We start from the raw sequence: 27,380 nt of genomic DNA, 5'->3' as shown, positions 1-27,380 counted from the left end.
TTGCCATGTATGGATGATCATACATTGAACACAGGGATGTGAGTGAGGGATAACTCGATAGTAAAGTCCATCAAAAAACAACTACACGTTTTCATACCACTACCAACAATGCTCTCTTTCGGTCCCCCTTCCTCATCCCCTCTATCTCTCCCTGTCTTCCCATTCCTCCCTTTCCCCATACATCCTGATGCGTGTAACATTGATGTCAGCAGCTGTTCCGTCCCGACTCCACCTTTGGCAGGCACATTGGGTTTGCCACTGTAGTCGCTTGTGCCCTCCGCCCGCGTCCCAAGAGCCTAACCCGTGATTTGTCATCGAGAGAGCTCACAAGTTAGGGTCTCAGGGAGCAGGAGAAGTACAACAGGGTCCCGGCACTGAGGAGCCGCACACATTCAGTCAGTCAACCAGTCGGCCGGACGTGGGGGTGAGCAGCATGGCACCCCTACTCTATCTTTCACTACCACCACCCCTAGGTGACTCCCTCTCCATCCAGACCCAAACCCACCTCCGCGTGTCTGCCCAGTGTCCGGTCCAGTCTGACCGCTTGGGTAATGTGCCGACTGGCTGTCAAACAACAGTCGTCCTCTGTGGACGAAGCAGGAGAAAAAATGTCCCCCTTTTCCCCTCCTTCACTGCAGATTAGTTATCCCTTCGTTTCAGAGAGCTGGAGTTAGAGATGAGCTGATGGCTCAGCACACAAAGATGGGCATAGACATAGACCTACCAGTATACACGCCACGCCACAAACACAGTAAACGGTAACACCACAGCAAAACAAGAAAATAATGGCAGAGACAAAGATGAATGACATGAGAGAAAATGAAGAGGGCAAAAAAAGAGAGAGCTTGCTGGAGATGGTCAGACCTTAATTTCCCCTGTCGCGGCGCAGAAGCCAGAGCTAGCCATAGACAGGCAAGCCAGCATTCCCTGCTATGCTGTGCTCTGTGCTAACTAGCCTTTGTGCTGGCAGAGGAAAGCCCCCCTAGCCAGGCAGCCATCTCGCCTCTTTGTCCTCTGAGTGTCGACATACAGGCAGATCATCAGTCTACATCTCCCTCTCGGGATGGCTGGACCCAGTGCTGGCCACTGCACAGGACCCTTCCGAAACCTTGCATGCACTAACCGCTGCTAACCACCACACCACCGCCAGGGAGGAGAGCTGCCTGACAACCCCAGTCTGAGGTGTTCCACCACTGGGGGGACCAGAGACACCCCTCCCCCCCCACACTCTGTGGATAACCTCAGTCAGAAATGAAATAATAAGAAGATATATATTTACACGACACCGCCACTCTTGGCTGACCCGCTTTGCGGAAGTGGCAGGTAAAAACCGATACTAATCAGGGTTATAAAGTTGCTTCGTGCAGAGCTCTCTGTGCTTCCCCCCACTCCCTGCTACAGACAGCAACGCGTACCCCCCCCAAACTGCTTTCTCTAATGTTAACTGTCCCCCCCTTGCACCCACTGCCATGGCGGCGAGCTCTGCAAGGTACAGAAATAAGTTGTCACCGCCACAGTGCCAAGCGAGAGAAGCCACATTCAGTCATCTTCAGTCCTCTCATCACAGACAGAGTTCAGACAGACACAGAGTAGTCACAGGCTGTGGTAACCAGAGACACACAATCATCATTTTCATGAAAGAAAGCAAACTGCCCTGTCATGAATCTTAACAACGCACCACATTGCAACCAAATGTAATTTGTACACTATACCCCCATAACTCCTCCCACTAATAATTAGATCGATAGATGCCTCACTCAGGGGAACACAGAGCAAAGCGGAAGCTTCCGGAAACGCAAGTGCTGTCTTTGTTGCCTCGCACAATCCTCCGTCTCTGTGCCGACTGCCTTTGTCATCCATCTTTGAGTAGAGGATGAGGAAGAAAAGGATAAAAAAAACAGCAGAAAAGCAAAGGAAAAGCAGAACGGGAGACGCTGAGACCACGGTGACTGAGCCAGACGCAGGTCAGTGAGGTGGGACGCCTCTCCTCCCCCTCCCTCACCGCTTGCATCATCAGCTCCATCTCATCACCCCCCACCTCCGCCTTAGGCTCCAGGATCTCAGCCGCATCGTGACACTGTCATCTATCCTGTTTTTTTCCACGCAGGTCCAAGACTAACACCACGGTGGCAACAGGGCCATCGGGAGAAAACGGTGATGCCAAAACATTTTGTCTCCCAAAACACTGACCAACTCCTATTCCCATCACCCCGCCTCTTCTCCCCATCCCCAGGTCTCTACCTGTCTGCTCATCTGGCTGTCTGTGACTCCTGTCTGTGGCTGTTCACTCGCCTAGAGTGTGGTACTACACTACGGCAATGGGAGTCTGCAGCGACAGCCCTCCCTCTCTCTCACTCCCTCCATACAGCCTCTGCCGACGCACACGTTCCACCCATTCTGCTGATCAATTCCTTCTCTTTCCTAAGGAGCACGAACACACTGCAACCCACCAGCCGCCTGGTGGGTTGGCCAAGGAGGAGGACGCCCTGTAGTGGCTCATGCTGTTACACTAGAGACACAAACATACTGACACACAACTCAGAGTACATATGCAACACAGAGATGTTGACACACAACTCAGAGTACATATCCAACACAGAGATGTTGACACACAACCCAGAGTACATATCCAACACAGACATGTTGACACACAACTCAGAGTACATATCCAACACAGAGATGTTGACACACAACCCAGAGTACATATCCAACACAGACATGTTGACACACAACTCAGAGTACATATGCAACACAGACATGTTGACACACAACTCAGAGTACATATCCAACACAGATATGTTGACACACAACTCAGTGTACATATGCAACACAGAGATGTTGACACACAACACAGACACAGTCGTAGAGAAAACACAAACAACAAGCAAACTGACACAAATAACATACCAGAGACAGACACTGTCACAGTCCCCCTACACACAACATATAGGTACAGAAAGACAGAGTGCAAACAGAATAACACAGACACCAACACTGAACACAGACACAATCACAAACACTGACACTTTCACAATATTGTGACCGAAGCATTGAAGCGTGCACATAGACAGACGACGCAGTCCAACAGCACTGTATTTCACCAGTCAGACCAGACAAAGAATAGCATAACAGCTTAAAAGTGCTAAATGACACAGAAATCACAGGGCAGGGCTGTTTGTGAGATTTTCTGCTTGGACAGGTTTCGGAGTGAAGTGGCTAAACCTATTCTATCTAGTTTCTCTCTTTCTAGCAGCACGTCTATCTATCCCCTTAAGATTTCACACAACATCCACACTACAGCACTGCAGTTAACAAAGCAGGACCTTTAGCAAAACCATCCCATCAGTTAAAGACATACTGTATAGTCTCACATAGGCTGACTACTTCGTTATGTCCAGCTCCTGCTATACACAGCCCTCGAGATTCACTGTCCTCCTCATCCCAAGGTAGAATAAATACCACAGACCTTAAACAGCTTACACATTATAGGATAAGATGATGAATGAAATTACCTTTATTTAAGTTGAGGTTATTTAAATACAGTCTGTCATCGCTTGGTAGAATACAATGAACACTAAAGTGTTGTTATGAGGCACAGCAAATGGAACTAAGTCATAAGACAGAGCAAAACAAAGAGAACAGACGATGGGTTATTTTTTCTCTATCTGAGTGAGATCTGACCTTGACGGCTTGTCCTAATCTCAGAGCCCCTGACCTATCACCCTCAACACCCCAGATGGATTAGGGTCGCGACCCTGTGCGACAGAGAAGGGGGACTGCAAATTTTATCATTGATTGATTATGTGCTAGCCTTTTTAGGGGCCCTAAGCGAGATTTGGATGGGGGGCCTCCCCACAAAGAGGGCAAACATTTTTATGGGCCCCCTCTTGGAGAGAAATGAAAATGTAAACGTTTTTTTCCTGCAATTCTACACATTTTGCCATGGGGAAGAAAGAATATGTTGCAATTTTATAACACAAAAATAGAATAATAACAAAATCAATGTGTGCCCCCATGGAGGTCAGGGCCACTGGGCACGTGCCCTATGTGTCTTGTCGGTATTTGGCCATGATGACTAGATAACTGGCTAGACTAATTTACCAATCTAAACATTGTTAGCTGACATGGCTAATTAAGTGACTGTCAGTGAGTGACATATAACAATATAAAACTGCTGATGCACAACCAAATTGCACCTTGCACCTTGTGTATTATACTATTATAACTCTCAACAGTAAGAGTTTCAAATTGTATTGATATATTTTTGTCGGCGACCGCTTATGTAACTTATGCCTGGAGCCCTGAATTCACACTGCGAAACCCCCAAGTCTCGGCTTTGCTGCAATGCAGAGATCCTTCAGATAAATCACTCTGGCGGTCCACACACAGAAATGTGTATTTTAGCTCAAAACAACATCAAGACCTAGAACGCCAACAGTAAAAAAAAAAAGTATTATTACATTATCTTCCTCTTGAAATTTGACGGAGTAGGCAACAAAGAGCAACAAACAGGTAGGCTGTAGTTTTATCTGAATTGGGTTGGGGGGGAATGCGCAGCATGTGGCGTCAATTAGCCTAGGTAGCTATAGTCTGCTCACTCCCATCTCTCTCGGCCCGTTCTGCAGCTGTAACAATAAATTGCCAGTCTGGACCCAGTGCTCAGGTTAAAAATGTAAGTAAAAAAAATAATAAACACATGTATTTCTAATATCTGAATATCCTACCAAAATTCATGATACTATTCCCAAATAGTAAAATTATTTCAAACCCCCATCCCTAGTTATTGTGTATGAGAGAGAGGAGGTGGGAGCTAGGGAGAGAGGAAAGGGAGAGGAGGCGGCAGTCTGTTCAACAGGACTGGTGATCAATCAGCTCCATTACAGCAGTGTCACTGCAATGTCTGGAGCTACCACCGCCCCGCCACACACACACACCCCATCACACACACACACACACACACACACACACACACACACACACACACACACACACACACACACACACACACACACACACACACACACACACACACACACACACACACACACACACACACACACACACACACACACACACACACACACACACACACACACACACACACACAATCCCTGTGACACTCCCATCAGTGCAGAGCTACCCCCCCCCAACACACGCACACGACTAGACGATACGCATTGACCCTCCTCTCCTCCCCTATACTCCCACCCTCTCCATTTCTCTAGGCTAGACTGTGTAGCAAATCTTGGAATACCACAGTTGGTCGTGGTATTCGTGGAAACGGAACATGTGTACAATGTCATAAACATTAATGACCCTTGTCTCCAGTAAAAATCTAAAGGAAGAAGGAATGTAAGTATCAGGAAGGTAGAGTAAGTACATCTCCTCAAACCTCTGATGCACTACTAACATAAAAGAGAACGTTGTCATGACAGAAGTATTATGATTTACACCCCAGAAATACTGTAGTCTCAAAGAACACAAAAAAACTAACAGGAAGGCAGTGCACACAATGACTTGAGAACCAATATAAACTATCAAAATGCTATTACACCACGTCCACCCATTTAACAATAAGCCTGAATTCAGATAACAGTGTCTTACAAAGCAGCAGGCGAGTGTCAATCAGACAAGTATCCAAACAAAGGACGCCTAGCATACAGACAGACATACAGGCAGACATACAGGCAGACATACAGGCAGACATACAGGCAGATAGGCAGGCATACAGGCAGGCATACAGGCAGACATACAGGCAGACATACAGGCAGGCATACAGGCAGGCATACAGGCAGGCAGACATACAGGCAGACATACAGGCAGGCAGACATACAGGCAGACATACAGGCAGGCAGACATACAGGCAGGCAGCAGACATACATACAGGCAGGCAGACATACAGGCAGGCAGACATACAGGCAGACAGACATACAGGCAGACAGACAGCACCATTAGTGGCGAGCAGGTAACTGGGGGGACAGGGATGCGTGTGTGGGGGAAGGGGGGCCCAGCCAGCCAGCGGGACATTAATGACTATCATGTCTTGTCACACTAGCTGACGGACGGATGGACGGGGGGATTGGTGGGGCCAGTCAGCGGACCCTGCCCTTGCCCTTCTCGATCAATACCATTGATCTGTCCCAGGGGTCAAGGGGCAAGAGCGTATCGATAGGGGAGAGTGGCTGATGCAGCAGTAGACCGAGAGGAAAGGGGGAGGCTGACTGATTCCAGACAGATCAATGGGACACCCGTCTGCCATGGATGTGTTATGGTTATTCATTTGCCACTAAACGGATCACATTAAGGGGATATCTCACCTTGGGGAAAAATACTAGCAGCATTACAGAGACTTCACCAAATCACAAGCTGCTGCTGTATGAACGGGGGGATTTGTAGCTGGCTAGTAGCTGCCTGTCTGGCTAGTAACAACAGTGTCAGGCTACAATCCTTCATGTTTTCATTTTATCAAGGTCTCTATAGTGTTTACTGAGGGCAGGACCAGCAGAAAAATGACCTTGTTAAAAGGGCTCTCACTCAGTCAAAAGCATGAATCAACTGAATTTGCATGTACATGTATGTACACTGAACAAAAACATAAATGCAACATGTAAAGTGTTGGTCCCATGGTTCATGAGCTGAAATAAAAAATCCCAGAAATTTTCCACACCCAAAAAAGGTTTATAGTGAGCATTTCTCATTTGCCAAGATAATCCATCCACCTGAAATGTGTGGCATATCAAGAAGCTGATTAAAACAGCATGGTCTTACCCAGGTGCACCTTGTGCTGGGGACAATAAACGGACACTCTAAAATGTGCAGTTTTGTCAAACAACACAATGCCACAGATGTCTCAAGTTTTGAGGGAGTGTGCAATTGGCATGCTAACTGCAGCAATGTCCACAAGAGCTGTTGCCAGAGAATTTCATTTTCATTTATCTACCATAAGCCGTCTCCAATTTTGTTTTAGAGAATTTGGCAGTACGTCCAACCGTCCTCACAGACACAGACCACGCGTATGGCATCGAGTGCCCCAAGGTGGCGGTGGGGTTATGGTATGGGTAGGTATAAGCTACTGTCAATGAACACAATTGGATTTTATCGATGGCAATTTGAATTCAGAGATACCATGATGAGATCCTGAGGCCCATTGTCGTGCCATTCATCCTCGCCATCACCTCATGTTTCAGCATGATAATCCATGATCCCATATTGCAAGGATCTGTACACAATTCATGGACGCTGAAAATGTCCCAGTTCTTCCTTGGCCTGCATACTCACCAGACATGTCACCCATTGAGCATGTTTGGGATGCTCTGGATCGACAGCGTGTTCCAGTTCCTGCCAATATTCAGCAACTTCGCACAGCCATTGACGAGGAGTGGTACAACATTCCACAGGCCACATTCAACAGCCTGATCAACTCTATGTGAAAGAGATATGTCGTGCTGCATTAGACAAATGGTGGTCACACCAGATACTGACTGGTTTTCTGATCGACGTCCCTACTTTTTTTTTTAAAGGTAGCTGTGACCAACAGATGCATATCTGTATTTCTAGTCATGTGAAATTCAATTAATTTATTTCAATTGAATGATTTCCAGTGGTGGAAAAAGTACCCAATTGTCATACTTGAGTAAAAGTAAAGATACCTTAATAGAAAATTACTCACGTAAAAGTGAAAGTCACCCAGTAAAATACTACTTGAGTAAAAGTCTAAAAGTAGGGGGCCTCCCGAGTGGCGCAGCGGACTAAACAGCTACCCCCTACTATATTATGGATAAAGAGTTACCTGTCTAACATAACATAGAGGGTGTTCTTTAATGGAAGCCTCTCCAACATAATCCAGGTAGAATCAGGAATTCCCCAGGGCAGCTGTCCAGGTCCCTTACTTTTTCAATATTTACTAATGACATGACACTGGCTTTAAGTAAAGCCAGCTTGTCTATGTATGCGGATGACTCAACACTACACACATCAGCCACTACAGCAAGTGAAATCACTGCAACACTTAACAAAAGCAGCAGTTAGTTTCAGAATCGGTGGCAAGGAATAAATTAGTCGTAAATATTTCAAAAACTAAATTAGTTGTATTTGGGACACATCATTCACTAAACCCTAAACCTAAACTAAATTGTGTTATAAATAATGAGGAAATTGAGCATGTTGAGCTGACTAAACTGCTTGAAGTAACCCTGGATTGTAAACTGTCATGTTGATACAAAGGTAGCTAAGATGGGGAGCAGTCTGTCTATAATAAAGCGCTACTCTGCCTTTTTAACACTATCAACAAGGCACGGCCTACAGGACCTAATTTTGTAGCACCTGGACAACTATTCAGTCGTGTGGTCAGGTGCCACCGATGGACCTCAGAAAATTACGATTGGCTCAAAACAGGGCAGCATGGCTGGCTCTTAAATGTACACTGAGAGCTAACATTAAAAATATGCATGTAAATCTCTCATAGCTCAAAGTGGAGGAGAGATTGACTTCATCACTACTTGTTTTTGTAAGAAGTGTTGACATGCTGAATGCGCACTGAGGTGTGTTTCAACTGGTGTAAAAAAGTACCCAATTTTTCATACAAAATAAAGGTACTTTAATAGAAAATTACTCAAGTAAAAGTAAAAGTCATCCAGTAAAATACTTGAGTAAAAGTCAAAGTATTTGCTCTAAATATAATTAAGTGTCAAAAGTAAAAGTATAAATCATTTCAAATTCTTGATAAGTGCATGAATTAGACCATTTCCTGTCCTGCTATGCATTCAAAATGTAACGAGTACTTTTGGGTGTCAGGGAAAATGTATGGAGTAAAAAGTACATTATTGTCTTTAGGAATGTAGTGAAGTAAAAGTTGTCAAAAATATAGTACAGATACCCCAAAAAATGACATAAGTAGTACTTTCAAGTATTTTTTACTTAGGTACTTTACACCACTATTTAAACTACTAACACACAGCTCGGACACCCATGCATACCCCACAAGACAAGCCAACAAAGGGCTCTACACAATCCCCAAATCAAGAACAGACTATGGGAGGCGCACTGTATTACATAGCGCCATAGCTACAGTACATGGAACTCTATTCCACATTAGGTAACTGATGCAAGCAGTAGAATCAGATTTTAAAACCAGATAAAAATACACCTTATGGAACAGCGGGGACTGTGAAGAGACACACACACAGGCACAGACACACATAAACATGATAAGACACAGTCTACACACACTTGCACATGGATTACGTATTGTAGATATGTGATAGTAGAGTAGTGGCTTGTGGGAACAGGTGTTAGGTGTTATGGGGTTTGTCATGTCATATTTTAAATTGTATAATTGCTTTAATGTTGCTGGACCCCAGGGGCAGCAGCTAATAACGATCCTTAATAAATACAAAGGAAGCATTTGTGTTTAGTGAGTCTGCCAGATCAGAGGCAGTAGGGATGACCAGGGATGTTCTTTTGATAAGTGCGTGAATTGGACCATTTTCCTGTCCTGCTAAGCATTCCAAAAGTAATGAGTACTTTTGGGTGTCAGGGAAAATGTATGGAGTAAAAAGTACATTATTTTATTTAGGAATGTAGTGAAGTAAAAGTACAAGTTGTCAAAAATATAAATAGTAAAGTACAGATACTCAAAAAACGACTTAAGTAGTACTTTAAAGTATTTTTACTTAAGTACAACTGCTGATTTCCTTATTTGAACTGTAACTCAGTAAAGTATTTGAAATTGCTGCATGCTGCGTTTAAATTTTTATTCAGTATATGTGTATGGGGATTATATCCAACAATAACTAACTGAAAATACTCTCAATATACTTATTACAATAGGGTTTATTTTTTTGTGCACACGTAGAGACTATAAAAACACTTTAAAAAATGTAAAATAGTCAACTATTCTACAACTATGACATCAAGAGGTCAACAATGCTTTTGCTAATGCAGCTGGTCCTGGAGAGATTGTGATATTCATCTATTTCCTTCCTGTGTACAGAAGAAAAACAATTATGTAAAATTGTATGTAATGCTAAGTTGCATTTCATAATCAGACAATTACATGCCTAATCCCCCATATAATTTGGTTTGAAAACATTCCATTGTTACAATTTAACCTGCCATGACATAATTTCACATGGCATGACATTTATGTAAATAAATGCTACCTGGCATGACCTGGAATGCAGGATATATCCTGAAGTAAAACTTCCCAGGCCTTGATTGGTTTGTGCAGTGAAAATAGAACCTCTCCTCCCCCACCGTCTCACCTCCCCACCGTCTCACCTCCCCCAGTCTCTCCTCCCCCACCGTTTCACCTCCCCCACCGTCTCACCTCCCCTCTCCTATATAATCCCATTATTTATTTGTCCAACCATCCCATAAATGGAAGCACAGCTGGAACCAATGACTCCTATCCCTGCCTGGCCACTGGGCCAGTTGGAGCAGGGAGTGCTGAGGCAGCAGGTCCCCTTCGCCTCAGCCTCGCTTGCTAGCTACATCTGGATGACCATTCAGTTCAGAGGTGAGGAAAGAGGGGGAAAATAGAGCTCTTAAAATAAACTCTGTGCTCTGGCACAACGCAACTTGGCTCCTCTAGTCTGTTGAATAACTATGGAGGGCTGAGAAGGAACAGGATGAACCCAACCAAGGCTATTTGTATACCTGGCTGTAAATGGCAAAACATATATTTGTATAATACACACTACAACATCATTTAATTTGTTTCTTAAAAACTCAAGAGATGTATCACCAAAAAAGTGATCTAGAAATTTACACTGGAATTAAGAGTATATATTTCATATTGGTACTCCTCCAGAAATTCAGACATGGTTAATTGAATGTTCTTTACATCATTCAGAACCTTAACCAATATCCTTTCACTCAGTCTGACCCCAGAGCCCCAGAGGGCCAGACAGACTGAGTGACTGAGGCGTACCACTATAGTTTTGACAGAGCAGAGCAGTCACCACAGAGATCCCACCCCACGCCAGCAGGAAAGTCAGCTAAGAGGCCCCATACAGATAAAATGCCATACCTTCTGGGGTTTCCAGGGTTTTAGCAGGATCAGGTTAAACATATATGTTTTGCCAACCTATTGGCATTGTGAGCTATCTGAGGCTGGTTGTTGAGCCTACATGGAGAGCAGAGGAGACTGGTGTGAAGAGTTATAGAAGGAAGGGCTCATTGGAATGGGTGGAATTAAATCAATGGAACGGAGTTAAATGTGGTTTCCATACGTTTGATTCCGTTCCATTAATTCCATTTCAGCCATTACAATGAGCCTGTCTTCCTATAGGCCTCTCACGCTCTGCCATTGAACACCCATTAATAACACTCTGAGTTCGTTTGGCCCCTAATTAACAGGTGCTAAGTCCCTTTCACTGGGCAGCCCGTGTTGATAAGAGACTCCACCAGCTGAGAGAGGCTGTGCTCTCTGAGGTAATGCTGCAGAGTTGTGGTGGTGAGTGGAGCAGGGCGCTCCTAGCAACTGGCAATGTCTGTCAAGCTATGGCCCTATGGGTTTAGTAGTGTGTTTGAAAGGCTTCTGGTCTTTTCCAAGACATCTTGGTCAAAATATCTTTGTCTCGTTGTAGTGATATCAGGTATTGGAATATAGCCGTGAATAGCAACTAAAACTATGAACAAAGCTGCCATTGCAGGTTTGAGAACTAAGGTTGAATTGGAGGGACAATCTGACGCCCATATCCACTCTAGACTGAAGAGACTTTACCACTGACAGTGTAAAGTGAAATAGACAATAGTAGCATAACAGTGGTGTATTTACTCAAGACCCTATATGAGAGGTTTACATTACAGTATCAGCCATCAACAAAGTCAGAAAAAACTGCCATGGTGCTCTGACGAAGAGAGGAATTACAGCAACACCCTCTCGCTTTCAGTAATATTTCAAATTCAGTTTGAGTTTGTAATAATCTGTAGACTGATAAAACTGATCCACATATGCATTTTGTTCTCCTTTGTGTTGATCCAACTCTTACAAGCTGTGCCCCACTGCCAGAGAGAAAGAGAGACAGAGCCCCTGATTTTAGTAGACAAATCGACTGGGTCTCTGGTAAATAAAGACTTCAGCCCAAGCTGGGCTGGAGCAGGTTTAAACCCCAGACCAGACCAGACATCACTACTGCACCCCGTCGCATAAGTGCCCATAGATCATAACTAAGGCACGGTGCATGGAAACAAACTGTTCCAATGCTGGACAGTTTTAACATTACAGCAGTCTGTATGTCTGCTGAAGCCATTTGGGGAACGGCCTTGCTTCCAGCAGGTACAGTAGGTAGGTAGGTGAGATAATCAAGCCACTAAACCCCTTAAGAAAGGCACTAAACCTGGCTGAACCTGGGAACTACAGTGCCTTGTGAAAGTATTCGGCCCCCTTGAACTTTGCGACCTTTTGCCACATTTCAGGCTTCAAACAAAGATATAAAACTGTATTTTTTGGTGAAGAATCAACTACAAGTGGGACACAATCATGAAGTGGAACGACATTTATTGGATATTTCAAACTTTTTTAACAAATCAAAAACTGAAAAATTGGGCGTGCAAAATTATTCAGCCCCTTTACTTTCAGTGCAGCAAACTCTCTCCAGAAGTTCAGTGAGGATCTCTGAATGATCCAATGTTGACCTAAATGACCAATGATGATAAATACAAGCCACCTGTGTGTAATCAAGTCTCCGTATAAATGTACCTGCACTGTGATAGTCTCAGAGGTCCGTTAAAAGCGCAGAGAGCATCATGAAGAACAATGAACACACCAGGCAGGTCCGAGATACTGTTGTGAAGAAGTTTAAAGCCGGATTTGGATACAAAAAGATTTCCCAAGCTTTAAACATCCCAAGGAGCACTGTGCAAGCGATAATATTTAAATGGAAGGAGTATCAGACCACTGCAAATCTACCAAGACCTGGCCGTCCCTCTAAACTTTCAGCTCATACAAGGAGAAGACTGATCAGAGATGCAGCCAAGAGGCCACTGTTCACTCTGGATAAACTGCAGAGATCTACAGCTGAGGTGGGAGACTCTGTCCATAAGACAACAATCAGCCGTATATTGCACAAATCTGGCCTTTATGGAAGAGTGGCAAGAAGAAAGCCATTTCTTAAAGATATCCATAAAAAGTGTTGTTTAAAGTTTGCCACACGCCACCTGGGAGACACACCAAACATGTGGAAGAAGGTGCTCTGGTCAGATGAAACCAAAATTGAACTTTTTTGGCAACAATGCAAAACGTTATGTTTGGCGTAAAAGCAACACAGCTCATCACCCTGAACACACCATCCCCACTGTCAAACATGGTGGCGGCAGCATCATGGTTTGGCCTGCTTTTCTTCAGTAGGGACAGGGAAGATGGTTAAAATTGATGGGAAGATGGATGGAGCCAAATACAGGACCATTCTGGAAGAAAACCTGATGGAGTCTGCAAAAGACCTGAGACTGGGACGGAGATTTGTCTTCCAACAAGACAATGATCCAAAACATAAAGCAAAATCTACAATGGAATGGTTCAAAAATAAACATATCCAGGTGTTAGAATGGCCAAGTCAAAGTCCAGACCTGAATCCAATCGAGAATCTGTGGAAAGAACTGAAAACTGCTGTTCACAAATGCTCTCCATCCAACCTCACTGAGCTGGAGCTGTTTTGCATGGAGGAATGGGAAAAAAAATCAGTCTCTCGATGTGCAAAACTGATAGAGACATACCCCAAGCGACTTACAGCTGTAATCGCAGCAAAAGGTGGCGCTACAAAGTATTAACTTAAGGGGGCTGAATAATTTTGCACGCCCAATTTTTCAGTTTTTGATTTGTTAAAAAAGTTTGAAATATCCAATAAATGTCGTTCCACTTCATGATTGTGTCCCACTTGTTGTTGATTCTTCACAAAAACATACAGTTTTATATCTTTATGTTTGAAGCCTGAAATGTGGCAAAAGGTCGCAAAGTTCAGGGGGGCCGAATACTTTCGCAAGGCACTGTATATTCCACAGCACAAATGGATACATAGTTAAAGCTGAGGGTGATGTCTGATGTTTTCTGAAACAAAAGAATCAGCTAAACAGAGAATCTCAGATTTATGATAATTATTACATTTCATACTTGATGTTTACATCCAATCATCTGGGCATCATAAAATGTGGCTGTGATTCAGTGCTCAACTCACAGGAGAATGGTTGTCAAGGCCCTTGCCTGCACCAGAGAGAATATTGCCTGACCTGCACTGGAGAGAATGTTGCCTGCCCTGCACTGGAGAGAGTGTTGCCTGCCCTGCACTGGAGAGAGTGTTGCCTGCCCTGGAGAGAGTGTTGCCTGGCCTGCACTGGAGAGAGTGTTGCCTGGCCTGCACTGGAGAGAGTGTTGCTTGGCCTGCACTGGAGAGAGTGTTGCCTGGCCTGCACTGGAGAGAGTGTTGCCTGGCCTGCACTGGAGAGAGTGTTGCCTGGCCTGCCCTGGAGAGAGTGTGGCCTGGCCTGCACTGGAGAGAGTGTGGCCTGGCCTGCACTGGAGAGAGTGTGGCCTGGCCTGCACTGGAGAGAGTGTTGCCTGGCCTGCACTGGAGAGAGTGTTGCCTGAGCTGACTAATGGAGGCTACGAAAACACAGAAATGGCTCAGGGAGCAATGTGAAACCAGGGGAAACTGGTATTGTGTGAAATAAGTTCCACCACACAATTGTCTTGGTAAGAAAATTGAATAGCAATAGCAGAATGACTTGACAGAATTAGGCTATGAAAGACATATTGCAGATTCACTTGCTGTGAGATCCAGCACCTGCAGTAAATGGTGAATGGGTGTTCTAACAAAATAATAATAAAATTAGATCTATTCACGATAGCAAAACATATCATGGATTTTTTTTAAAGTATAAAATAATGTGCATTCACTGTATGCCTTCTGCAGATAAATCAGTTATACATGTAATATACTATATACTCATGGATAGTGAAAGAACAAGGGGAAAAGCCTTTTTTTGTCATGTTCTTTTTTGTGGTTGGAGTGATACTATACAGTGGATGTCTAACATTACAGATCCCCTGTGTGATTGATCCAGTTTGGTCATTCCTCCCTCCTTACCAGAGTGGATGACAACCATCTAAAAATACACCACTTATAACCTAATACTAATTGAAGGTTTTGTGCCTCTAAAGGCAGACTGACCTTGGGTCTACTGGCAGGAAAGGTCCATTAGGAGCCTGTGTAGAGAAAGGAAAGGCTATAAGAGCAGGGACACACACATACACTACATATACAAAAGTATGTGGACACCACTTCTAATTAGTGGATTCTGCGATTTCAGCCACACCCGTTGGTGTATAAAAAAAGAGCACACAGCCATACAAACATTGGCAGTAGAATTACCTTACTGAAGAGCTCAGTGACTTTCAATATGGAACCGTCATAGGATGCCACCTTTCCAACAAGTCAGTTTGTTAAATTTCTGCCCTGCTAGAGCTGCCCCGGTCAACTGTATGTGCTGTTATTGTGAAGTGGAAACTTCTAGGAGCAACAACGGCTCAGCCGCAAAGTGGTAGGCCACACAAGCTCACAGAAAGGGACTTTCGAGTGCTGTCCTTATCTGTCCTCGGTTGCAACACTCACTACCGAGTTCCAAACTGCCTCTGGAAGCAACGTCAGCACAAGAACCGTTCGTTGGTAGCTTCATGAAATGGGTTTCCATGGTCAAGCATCCACACACAAGCCCAAGATCACCATGCGCAATGCCAAGCGTTGGCTGGAGTGGTGTAAAGCTTGCTGCCATTGCATTCTCTGGAGTGATGAATCATGCTCCTCATCTTAACATTACAGCATACAATGACATTCTAGACAATTTGCTGCTTCCAACTTTGTGGTAACAGTTAGGGGGAAGGGCCTTTGCTGTTTCAGCATGACAATGCCCCAGTGCACAAAGCAAGGTCAATACAGAAATGGCTTGTTGAGATCGGTATGGAAGAACGTGACTGACCTGCACAAAGCCCTGACCTTAACTCCATGGAACACCTTTGGGATGAATTGGAACGCCAACTGCGAGCCAGGCTTAATCGTCCAACATCAGTGCCCAACCTCACAAATGCTCTTGTGGCTAAATGGAAGCAAGTCCCCGCAGCCGTGTTTCATCATCTAGTGGAAAGCCTTCCCAGACGAGTGAAGGCTGTTATAGCAGCAAAGGGGGGACCAACTCCATATTAATGCCCATGATTTTGGAAAGAAATGTTCGACGAGCAGGTGTCCACATACCTTTGGTCATGTAGTGTAGAATGGTCTACTGTTTGCCAGCCGAGAGTAATTAGCACCTCCGAACAGTGTCATCAGTCAATCTTTTTTTGTGTTTTCACAGCAAAGACCTTGTAGTCGTCAGCCACAAACCCTGTTAAAATACTCCAAACCAGAAGGTGGCAGTAGTGTGGTTTGGCAATTACAAAATGTACCAAGGTACAACTATGGTACTTTCCCTTATACCATGGTATAGTTTGAATCATGGAAATGTACCATGGTTTTACCTTTGAAGTATGATGGTACACCTAAAAAATACCATGGTATTACCTCAAAAATTATCATATGGTACCATCTCTATTAATTGTGCATTACCATAGTACAATGGCAGTACAATGCATTAAATAAATAAACTCCCCCAAGGTCAAAAGAGGTTGGTTGGTATTATATTGATGAATTGACATACCAGTATGGGCAAGTTTCTGATAAATTCAGAAGCGACTTGAAGGTCAGCATCCCGGAGTCGCCTCTTCACTGTTGACGTTGAGACTGGGGTTTTCGGGTACTATTTAATGAAGCTGCCAGTTGAGGACTTGTGAGGTGTCTGTTTCTCAAACTAGACACTAATGTACTTGTCCTCTTGCTCAGTTGTGCACCGGGGCCTCCCACTCCTGTTTCTATTCTGGTTTAGAGCCAGTTTGCTCTGTTCTGTGAAAGGAGTAGTACACAGCTTTGAATGAGATCTAAGGTTTCTTGGCAATTTCTCTCATGGAATAGCTCACATTTCTCAGAACAAGAATAGACTGACGAGTTTCAGAAGAAAGTGCTTTGTTTCTGGCTATTTTGAATCTGTAATCGAACCCACAAATGCTGATGCTCCAAATACTCAACTAGTCTAAAGAAGGCCCGTTTTATTGCATCGTCAATCAGAACAACAGTTTTCAGCTGTGCTAACATAATTGCAAAAGGGTTTTCTAATGATCAGTTAGCTAATCCAAGTTTAGCATTTTAAAAGGCTAACACAACGTGCCATTGGAACACAGGAGTGATGGTTGCTGATAATGGGCCTCTGTACGCCTCCGTACGCCACAAGCTACAATAGTCATTTATAACATAAAAAAATGTCTACACTGTATTTCTGATCATGATGTTATTTTAATGTTATTTTAATGGACAAAAAATGTGATTTTCTTTAAAAAACAAGGACATTTCTAAGTGACATTTCTTTTGAACGGTAGTGTATATGGTAGCCTAATCTTTGTCATGTAATAATTTACAGTATTTATAGTCAATGGGTGTTGTGCCTGTTTCAGACCACAGAGGGAGCCGCTCGCCAGTCACGGCTTCACGCGCTCTCACTCTACAGTGGGTCTCGCGCTAGCCTGCCCAGTCAGTGTCAGGAAAATGAGAGCAAACTGAAAACTGAAGAGAAAAGCACCAGATAAACAAAGCACCATTTTAAACTTTATCAACAAGTTAAACTGAGTGTAATAATATAACTGTTGTTATATTTTTTATGGGGTTTTCATAGTTTCATTTATAAAAGTCTGTTAGCATAGAAGCTAACGTCGGCTATAGTTAGCTCCAGTCAAGCTAGCCTGTTGTAGTCATAGCGACAGGATCAACAAACGTTCTTACAGAGTGTAAACAAATGCACACTTAAATTAAAATAGTGCACAGAGAAAAAAACATTGACGGTGAGATTTTGACATCATGGCCCTCAAAAATAGTTGGCTAATGTAAACCAAGCCAAGCTATGCTTTGAAAGACATGATGAGGGTCATCTTTTTGCTTGATGTCATGAGTGTACTCCAAGGAAAGCTAGAAGGTTGTACCGTTAACTCCCAGGGTGTCATTCTAAACCATACAACCTACTACCTCAACCCGGATGCACACATTTTCAGTAGGCCTTCTTCTTGTCTTGTCCACTATTTGCAAGCCAAGAACACTAGAATCTTCTGATTTGTACTGTAGTTTGCTTCCATTACCATCAAAAGGTTGGAATAAGCTATCAAATCAAACAACACTGAAACATTATGGTTCAGGCTTTGTTATAATAATCAGAATGTTCTATTCTGCCTCACAAACAATGTATTGGAGCTCCTAAACACCACAGGACAGGAAATATCTATTACTAGTCATTTTACAAATAAAGGGCATCAAAGTTCCCATTTAAAAAAAGATGTTGTTCACACCACAATGACAGAGACCCACAGAGAGGAGCTTGTGAAGTCAGATTCGCCACAAGATCGGATCTACGGGTTTGTGCCAAGTGGTTAGTTGGAAAGTATCAAAATAAACATGTCACATTACACTGAACAATATGTTACACTATGCCACAATCCTGGGGCTCAACTCTGTTAATATGTCACTTTATGTAAGTGGAGAAGTCAATTGTACCATGCATGCAACAGGCTGTCAAATCAAAAATAATGTCAGTCATAGGTTGATGTCCACAAATACATCCATAATGTCATCCTTACACTATCCTAATCAACAATACAGTGAGGACAATAAACCACACAATAAAACACTGTTCCATCTAAATCACAGAGTGGATCAATTCTGCAACATGTGTTGAATCGTATAAGGATCTGAAGTGTTTTGAGCTGAGCAACGGGATGTTGGCTACAAAATAGGAATTGAAAAAGAACAGCACAATAGAAAGAGCCAGACGAAAACTGCAGGGCAGAATCTCCCACATATGATCTGAAAATATACCGTACCTGTCAAACTAAGTCAGATCAAACCAAGTACAGCTACAAAACCTAAATAACTACAGATGTATTGCTTGAATGTACAGGTGAGACTGCAAAGGCAAAGAATGTCTCCATAGCTTGTTGTCTGGCCTATAGACATGGCACCAAGAGGGCAAGCTGAGGAGAGGAATACAACACAATGTCTGTGCCAAATCCGAGGTCCACAATTCAAGAAACAGCCATTGGCTTTTGGTAATTCAGGATACAAACAATGGCACAATGTACTGTAGAGGGTAACTTATTTCTGAAGGTAACTTACCTTGTTGATCGTGTGCCTTTCAGGGTAAGGAGTCACCCATGGTCATTTCTCACTCTGAAAACACAAAGAAAGTAACAACATTAATTGGCTTGTTCAAAACCAGCAGTTCCACACCCTACTGCACACTTTCATGGTTCCTAAGTCCATAGCAATAGTACAATATAAACAAATTATTATCTTTAAACAGACAATATTTCAGACTGAAAATAAATGTGTTGGTGAATAATAAAGCAAAGAAGAAAAAGACGAAGAGAGAACGGCTTCACAAAACCCCTGATAGTACCGGCAATTGTATTGCAATAGTATTCTGTCCATTCTAAAGCAGATTCCATTTACAGTTGCAGCCGCTCATAAGCATCACATGCTTCAGCAGTTCCCTCTAGATAGGAAATGTGCATGGAAGTCCATTTTTCAGTGAGAATAAAAATGTTGTGGAGAAGATCTCTCCCCGTCTATTCTCTTCCCACAGAGACACATGCAGGGGCAGTCCTCCTCTACTCCTGGCCAGCATGCAGCACTGAGGCTGTGGCGAGAGGAGAGGATAGGTTAGCCCAACTTATCACAGACAGCAACAGCAATTTAGAAAATCGTGGCAAGGAGCTGTATAAATCTGCCCGGGTGAACAGGATGCCATGGCAAATGGGATGCTAGTGTAATGGAGCATGCCACGGTCAGCTAGCATTAACGGTGCCAACTACATCGTTCCCCAACACATCAGAATATTCCTGGCTGTGGTTGCATGGCCGCAGTGCGACAAAGCCAGGTATGGAATGGAACAGTGCAAATGTGCCAGCACCAGTGCCACTTACCCAGATCTCTACTAACCATTTGACATTCATCATCTCTACTTGATTTGGATTGTTCAGACCTCTCTTTTGTACCCAGCCGGAGACAGACAGATAGGAAGCAGGATTTATCAGGAATCAAAAAGCTATGAGACATGGGTGCCATGCAAAAAAATTGATTTAAAAATACTAAAGTTGAGTTGTGTTATTGTGTCCAGCTCCATTGGCAAGTCAGGTTCATTTCAGCTCCACACCGTCCGCCATTTTCTCAGCAAACCCAAGAATGAAAGAAAGCCCCAAAAAGAAAGAATAAAAACCCTTTGCTGGCATTGCATTCCAAGTTTCCCCCTTCACTCCCTCTCTCGTTCTCTCCCTCCTGGCACCATAACAAAACCTTGGCCGAGGAGGTCACATGATTTCCTACCAGAAAGCCACAGCATTCCCATAAAGCATTCTACTGACATTGTTAAGACATCTTTTGTCTAAATCAAAACCTTAGCCAGCCCAGCCTGCCCGAATATTTGGCACATTCAAGGGGGCAGGGAGTGCAGAGGGAAGGGGTGGCGTTAGGAGTCATGGCAACCCCTACCTGGCAGGCTGCCCATCATCTCAAGGTGGAGAGTAGCCGCGGCTAATGTGCTGTTGAAAAGGAATGCCTGGAGCCTTCCAAAGTCAATTTGATGTTCATGGTGGGAGCTTTCAATTCACTTGATATACCAGTTCCCTTTTTAATAGAATAAATGAAAAGGGCTCTACAGATGACATCTTCTGCCCATTGAGCACGCGTAAACACACACTGCTTGGAATATACAGTATCTACCAGCATTCACATTCATCTATAATACTTAGTCATCTCTGCTGGTCTGTGTAACTGGGCATTGGTCGTTCATACAGCTCTTCTCCTCATCCTCTAGGTTGTAAAATGACATTTCTAGTCCCAGCTATCATGACAAACAGCAAGCCTGCTGCTGTGGCTGGGAACATACAGGAAAGGTACAGATAAAGTCAAACTATCCTATGTTGCTGGATCTCTCCTGGAAACGTACCATGAATCAAAAACAGTGTGCAATGTTTCTCCTCTCTTCTGCTCTCTCACAAATTCACAGTGAGGCCCTGGTACAGTAGGAAAACACACACACACACACACTTTGGCCACGAGACCCTCTTACGCACAGTAGAAGTACACACAACCACAGGAGTCACGCGGTCCAAGGCAATAACTCACACATATAACATGGCCCTCTGGCTCACATAGAGCCAGCAATACACCATGGAGGAGCTCTAATTTATGCCCAAAAGCCTCTTTTACATGTTTCCCCCACATAATATAGCCTTCAATCAAAAGTGCTGAGAATCTGCTATGCTTCCTTACCTATGGTAAGGATTAAAAAACACATACGCGGAGAGCCTGAGACTGTCTGGGATTGACTGACTGTCTGTGGTGGGAGGAATAGATGGAGGAAGGGGAGAGGTTACCAAGCCAAATTATTTATTATCTTTTAGGAGGTAAATTTATATTGACTTCATATCTCCCAGCCTGTCTAGTAACATGTAGTAACATGGTAACGATGATAAAAGTTCATGTCAAATAGGGACAACACAAATGGATGAAAAGTACAACACAACACATAATGCTGTCATCATTGTCAGTGCTGCCGTTAAAGCTCAGTATGACACCGACAAGTCAAGCATACAACTTCAACCAATGTATTACAAATGTTAATTACATTTGGTTTAGTCTCTACCATTTCTAATGACTCGAGTCAGTCCGTCAGCTAATGGGTAAGTCAGTGTTGTCGCTGGGGCCGGGCCAGACTTTAATAATAACCTCAGTATTAATAAGAAGCTCAAACAAAGGGCCATGCAGGGCCCAGCCAGGGCCTCATCTGCTCCCAGCGCCATTAACCACACAGTCTCTGGTCCAAAACATCCCCCTCACCCACCTCACCCCTACTAAGGGGTCATCTCATATCCTGAGAGGCAGGAGGCCAGGGTCAAAGTTCAAATGAGACCAGGGAGGAAAAAATAGTTTCCCCTGGGATGGAATATACCATCATAGACCAGACAGGGGTGAAAATTCTGACACTCACACAGTAATTTGAAATAGTTGAGAATCAGGGAGGGAAAAATGGGTGAAACGTAGGGGATAGGAAACCATTAGACTTGGACATTTAATGCATTTATCTAATTGTAATTAATCTGATCTGAACCACAAAAACAATATCCCAAGACGGTTTAAAGATGACTATGTTGATAGAACCTAATGCATGATGTGAGTGAGATAGTCATTACAAAATGCCTCTCTGGTGAAAGACTGATTTACCCATAACATGAGCATACTTATCAGCAGTTTTCACAAATGTCTGAGGCATGCCATTTGCTGTGAGTGAATTTTTATATATATATATATTTTTTTTTTTACACGGTTTGTTAATCTTCACGACAAGCCTGCGCTACAGGCAGCCTAAACTTTGGGGGAAGATAATATCAGCCGTTTTATTCTCCAAAGGCTCACACGGGACAGTGTTATTTATGTCTCAAACCAAGAGTCCACCCTTATCACCACTCATTTGATTTTGCCTCCAGCCATGAAATATACAGCCCACAGGTTAATCCAGATGAAGGTTCACACTGTCCTGTCCTCTGACTGGGTCAGGTTAATGAGACGATTGTACCGCATCTGCATCTGCTGTAGAGATCCACGTTTGTTTACGTGTGGTTAACATAGGCTACAGATCAGGCAACAGGGCTGTTTTGTGCTCCCTTGCCTTTGAAGCAAGGGAGGTTGCAAGTTAAAAAACCAAGCAATCAAACCAGTTTAAGCACTGAAAAACAAATCTTCAGCCTTTCTCTTCAGCCTTTTCAGAGAGTGAGCTTTTCAGGAAGAGTGAGAGAGAGCGAGAGGGACAGAGAAAGGGGATTGCGGTTGCTTCCCCTGCAGAGGCCTTTCCTTGCCTTGTCCTGGCCCCTCTTCTTAAATGGTACCAGAGGTTTGACAGGCAGCCAGCCAAGACGATGACTTCGCCTGACCCGCCTGTCAGTCGATTCTGCTGCCTAGCGCCAGACTAAACACTAACACTTTTGGCAAACCTCATTGGCTGCAGCTGCCCTCTCTGGGGCCAATCAGCAGGGAGGGGAAGGATAAAGTACGCAGACCAGGGTTCTAAGCGGCGTGGATAAGAAGAGAGTTGAGCAGAGAACAGAGAACAGACACACCAAAAACCCAACCAACCAAATCAGGTACTGCCTCAAAACAAGGAAATATCTCAACACAGGAACAACATTGAATCTGGACAAGTCCTTTTCAAATGAAAAACTGATAATTCAGGGCAGGCTGTCAAACAATAAATTGGTACGGAGCCACAGGGTCTCTCTCCAGTGGTAAATGACCATGGATAATCCCTCTAAAATGACAATGAACTGAAACAAAGTCTTTGGAGAAGGGTCCGTCTCTAATTAAGATACAGTAGTAGCTTTGAGTTAAAGTCATTACACAGATGTAAAGACAGTGGATGCTTTTGCAAAGCTAGCAAATGTTGAAGTCAGCCAAACAATAACAAAATGAAAGGACATCAATCTCTGAATAGCATTGAATTGATTACCTGGTCTGGGCTGGGTGAGTCTTCAGATAAGACAGCTATCAGACCTTGTGCTTTTATACCGGCGTCGCTAAAAAGGATCAATACCTAATGAATTCCAAACGGCAGGAGTTTGGAAAACATAAACATATCTTACACATGAATGAATGTATAAAGTCATCTCTAAGGATCGATGGATATGGCATTACACAAAGCTGGATAAATGCATTGTCTTAATTGACCCGAGCCATTTCAAATGAATTCAAAAGACAATTAAAATGGATTGGATTTCTATGGCACCTTTCATGCTGGGATCTCCGAGAGCTTTACATTGTGTGGCTGGCTCCCCTCATGACCTGGCATTGTGTTTTAATTACCAAGGCTTTATATCACAGCTCAGGCATTACAACATTAGAACAAGGACACAGGAAAAATGCTAATCTTTACACACAGCCATTGGCTTAACATTTAAAAACTGATAGGCCTGATTTAATTATGATTGGATGAAGATAAACCTCCAGTATTGCCACCGTATGCAATGTAATTACAAAGTACCAGACTGACAGGCCAAAGTCTGCCCGGTAACATAGAGGAGTTAGATCTCTTCAATATGGGAGATGCTGCTGCAGGATGACGTGATGAAAGATTTACCAAGATGGCTACAGCTTATTTTTCTTTCACCATGTCTCTGTTCTGGGCACACAATGTGGCACGGCCCTTCCAAATGAAACAATGAAAATGGTAAAAATCTGAGTTATAAAATGTCTTATAACAACAAGATTTCATAATTAAAATCCTATTTTATAAGGTCCTATAGGGGTAGCGTTAAACACATCAGTTATGTCAACCCATTGACTCCTTTCTGCAGTCCAGAGACACAAGCTGGAAATGTTCAAACATATCAAACACCCTTCACTTCTTTATCTCATCATGAGAGAGAGAGAGAGAGACCTCCCCAGACAGACAGACAATGAACAGGCTGTAATCTACCATATTAAGGATAACTTTTCATTTGGCAGCAGAGTAGGCTCTTTCCATAATGATACCTTCTCTCAGCATGTCCTTACCAAACGCTTTCCCCAAAGACAATCCCCTTCCGAACCTCTCATTATCAAAGCAATTGACTGACAATGGAAAAATGAGCACTGGAAATTACGCAAATTAGTGTAAGCCCTTGATTTTTATTTCCTGTCTAAGACTGTAATTTGGCTCTTTGCAAAGCAATCAGACACAATTAGGAAGAACCAGTCAATAAGGTAAAACCCATAAACCGAGGAGAGATTCATTAATATTGTATCGCTTTTAAATTACTATTGGTGTTATTAGATGCCTTTTCCCCAATCCTCTTGAATGTAGAGCCCATTGTGTAGGTTGGGCCTATGTCTTTACAGCTGCTAGTCAGTTCCTAGGCTAATGCTTCTCCCAAAACAAGGAGAGTAAATCAGCCAGCCAGCTGACTTGCAGGTTAATCAGCTGTATTGCAAACTATCCTAAATGGCAAATTGGGCAGTCATTTTGCACCCAATATAACTAAATTTAAAATGATTTAGACACACATAAAAAATAAAAAAAAATCACCATCTACTGTTAAACATTGACCAAACTATGTACACTTTACATTGCAAGCTGCTTGAAATTATAGTCATACAAACCCCACAATTAATGTAGGCTACAGACTTCCTTGTTCTATTAGCACAAATTTTTCTGAAATCATTCTGTGCTGTCTGAAAATACCACAGACACATTAATGTTGGATGTGAAATTCCAGACAAAATTACGATCCTAAATTTAAATGCTCCCTTAACTGAAACCTCTATATGAAATATGCATTACATCTCACAACTAATTAATGTTTGATGGTCTATGTCATATTTCTAAATTCTTACAAAACACAATTTGGTTATTTAGACATTTGTAAGATATTGCTAAACTTTTCCCGAACAATTCTCACTGTATGAATATTCACATTGTTTCTGCACTGTGAAAAATAAACCTAATCATTCATTACAATAAAATGTTTTATGGTTTTGTTATCACAGTAAAAAAAAACGGACACAAACGATGCACTGACTATTTCAGGTAATGTTTCTGGAATATAGTGTGGTAAACCATAGTACTCAGGAATATAGTGTCATAAACCATAGTGCTCAGGAATATAGTGTCATAAACCATAGTACTCAGGAATATAGTGTCATAAACCATAGTGCTCAGGAATATAGTGTCATAAACCATAGTGCTCAGGAATATAGTGTCATAAACCATAGTGCTCAGGAATATAATGTCATAAACCATAGTACTCAGGAATATAGTGTCATAAACCATAGTACTCAGGAATATAGTGTCATAAACCATAGTACTCAGGAATATAGTGTCATAAACCATAGTGCTCAGGAATATAATGTCGTAAACCATAGTGTTCAGGAATATAGTGACGTGAACCATAATGCTCAGGAATATAGTGACGTAAACCATAATGCTCAGGAATAGGGATGCACGATATATCGGTGAACAGCACTGCTTCTTGAAACAACGCACATCCAACTCGGAAGCTAGCCGCAAATCAATGTGTCATAGGAAACACCGCACCTGGTCAGCGTGCACTGCGCCCGGCCCACCACAGGAGTCGCTAGTGCGCGATGAGACAAGGATATCCCTGCCGGCCAAACCCTCCCTAACCCAGACGACGCTGGGCCAATTGTGCCTCGCTCCATGAGCCTCCCGGTCGCAGTCGGCTGCGGCAGAGCCGGGGCTCGAACCCAGAATTTCTGGTGACACTGCATCGCAGTGCCTTAGACCACTGCGCCACCCGGGAAACCGGTATCATTTTTTTTGGCAAGGAAAATATTGGATATCGGTATCGGCCAAAAATGTCATATCATATAGTGTCATAAACCATAGCGCTCAGGAATATAGTGTGGTAAACCATCATGTTGAGGAATATCTTTTTTTTAAACAGATCTCAAAATATCTATTGGAAATGTTTGTGTAAAACAAAAATGAGAGCAATTTAAGTATTTCTATGAAAGGTTGTCACATCAACCAGCATAAAGTATATCCTGCGTATGTATTTGGACAGTGATGCAATTAAAAAAAATAAGTTTGGCTCTATACTCTAGCATTTTAGATTTGAGATCAAATGTTTCATATGAGGTGACAGTAATGAGTGTCACCTTTTATTTGAGGGTATTTTCATATAGATCTGTTTTAGTGTTTGGAAATGAAAGCATAAGTATTTGGACAAGGAGAACAAGTATTTGATACACTGCCGATTTTGCAAGTTTTCCTACTTACAAAGCATGTCTGTAATTTTTATCATAGGTACACTTCAACTGTGAGAGACGGAATTGAAAACAAAAATCCAGGAAATCACATTGTATGATTTAAGTAAGTAATTTGCATTTTATTGCATGACATAAGTATTTGATACATCAGAAAAGCAGAACTTAATATTTGGTACAGAAACCTTTGTTTGCAATTACAGAGATCATACGTGTCCTGTAGTTCGTGACCAGGTTTGCACACACTGCAGCAGGGATTTTGGCCCACTGTTTCGGATGTTTTGTCCAATAGGAAAGAAATGGTGAATAATATAGTGTCACTTGTGTCAGTAAGAATATAATATGTTTATGAACACTTCTACATGAATGTGAACGCTACAATAATTATGGATAATCATGAATGAATCGTGAATGACGATGAGGGAGAAAGTTAGAGGGACAAAGATCCTACCCTCTGAAAAAAGGTGCTAATCGTCCAAATTATAAATAATTGTGAGAGAT

General features: G+C 42.9%; 1 long non-coding RNA gene across 5 annotated transcripts in view; it reads right to left on the bottom strand.

Moving 5' to 3' along the window:
• Positions 1 to 27,380, bottom strand: part of LOC124010356 — a 114,439-nt gene that overhangs the window by 11,019 nt on the left and 76,040 nt on the right. For 2 of the 5 annotated variants that reach the window (XR_006834415.1, XR_006834414.1), the window contains exon 3: positions 19,239 to 19,292. This is a non-coding gene — a long non-coding RNA (uncharacterized LOC124010356). Of the gene's footprint in view, positions 1 to 15,167; positions 15,203 to 19,238; positions 19,293 to 20,047; positions 20,433 to 27,380 lie in introns of those variants that run through there. The other 3 variants (XR_006834418.1, XR_006834416.1, XR_006834413.1) reach the window with 3 other exon arrangements.

Source organism: Oncorhynchus gorbuscha, linkage group LG02, assembly GCF_021184085.1.
Source record: "Oncorhynchus gorbuscha isolate QuinsamMale2020 ecotype Even-year linkage group LG02, OgorEven_v1.0, whole genome shotgun sequence".
Lineage (NCBI taxonomy): Eukaryota > Metazoa > Chordata > Actinopteri > Salmoniformes > Salmonidae > Oncorhynchus > Oncorhynchus gorbuscha.
Note: the sequence above shows the minus strand (reverse complement) of the source record. Positions and strands in the feature narration are given on the sequence as shown.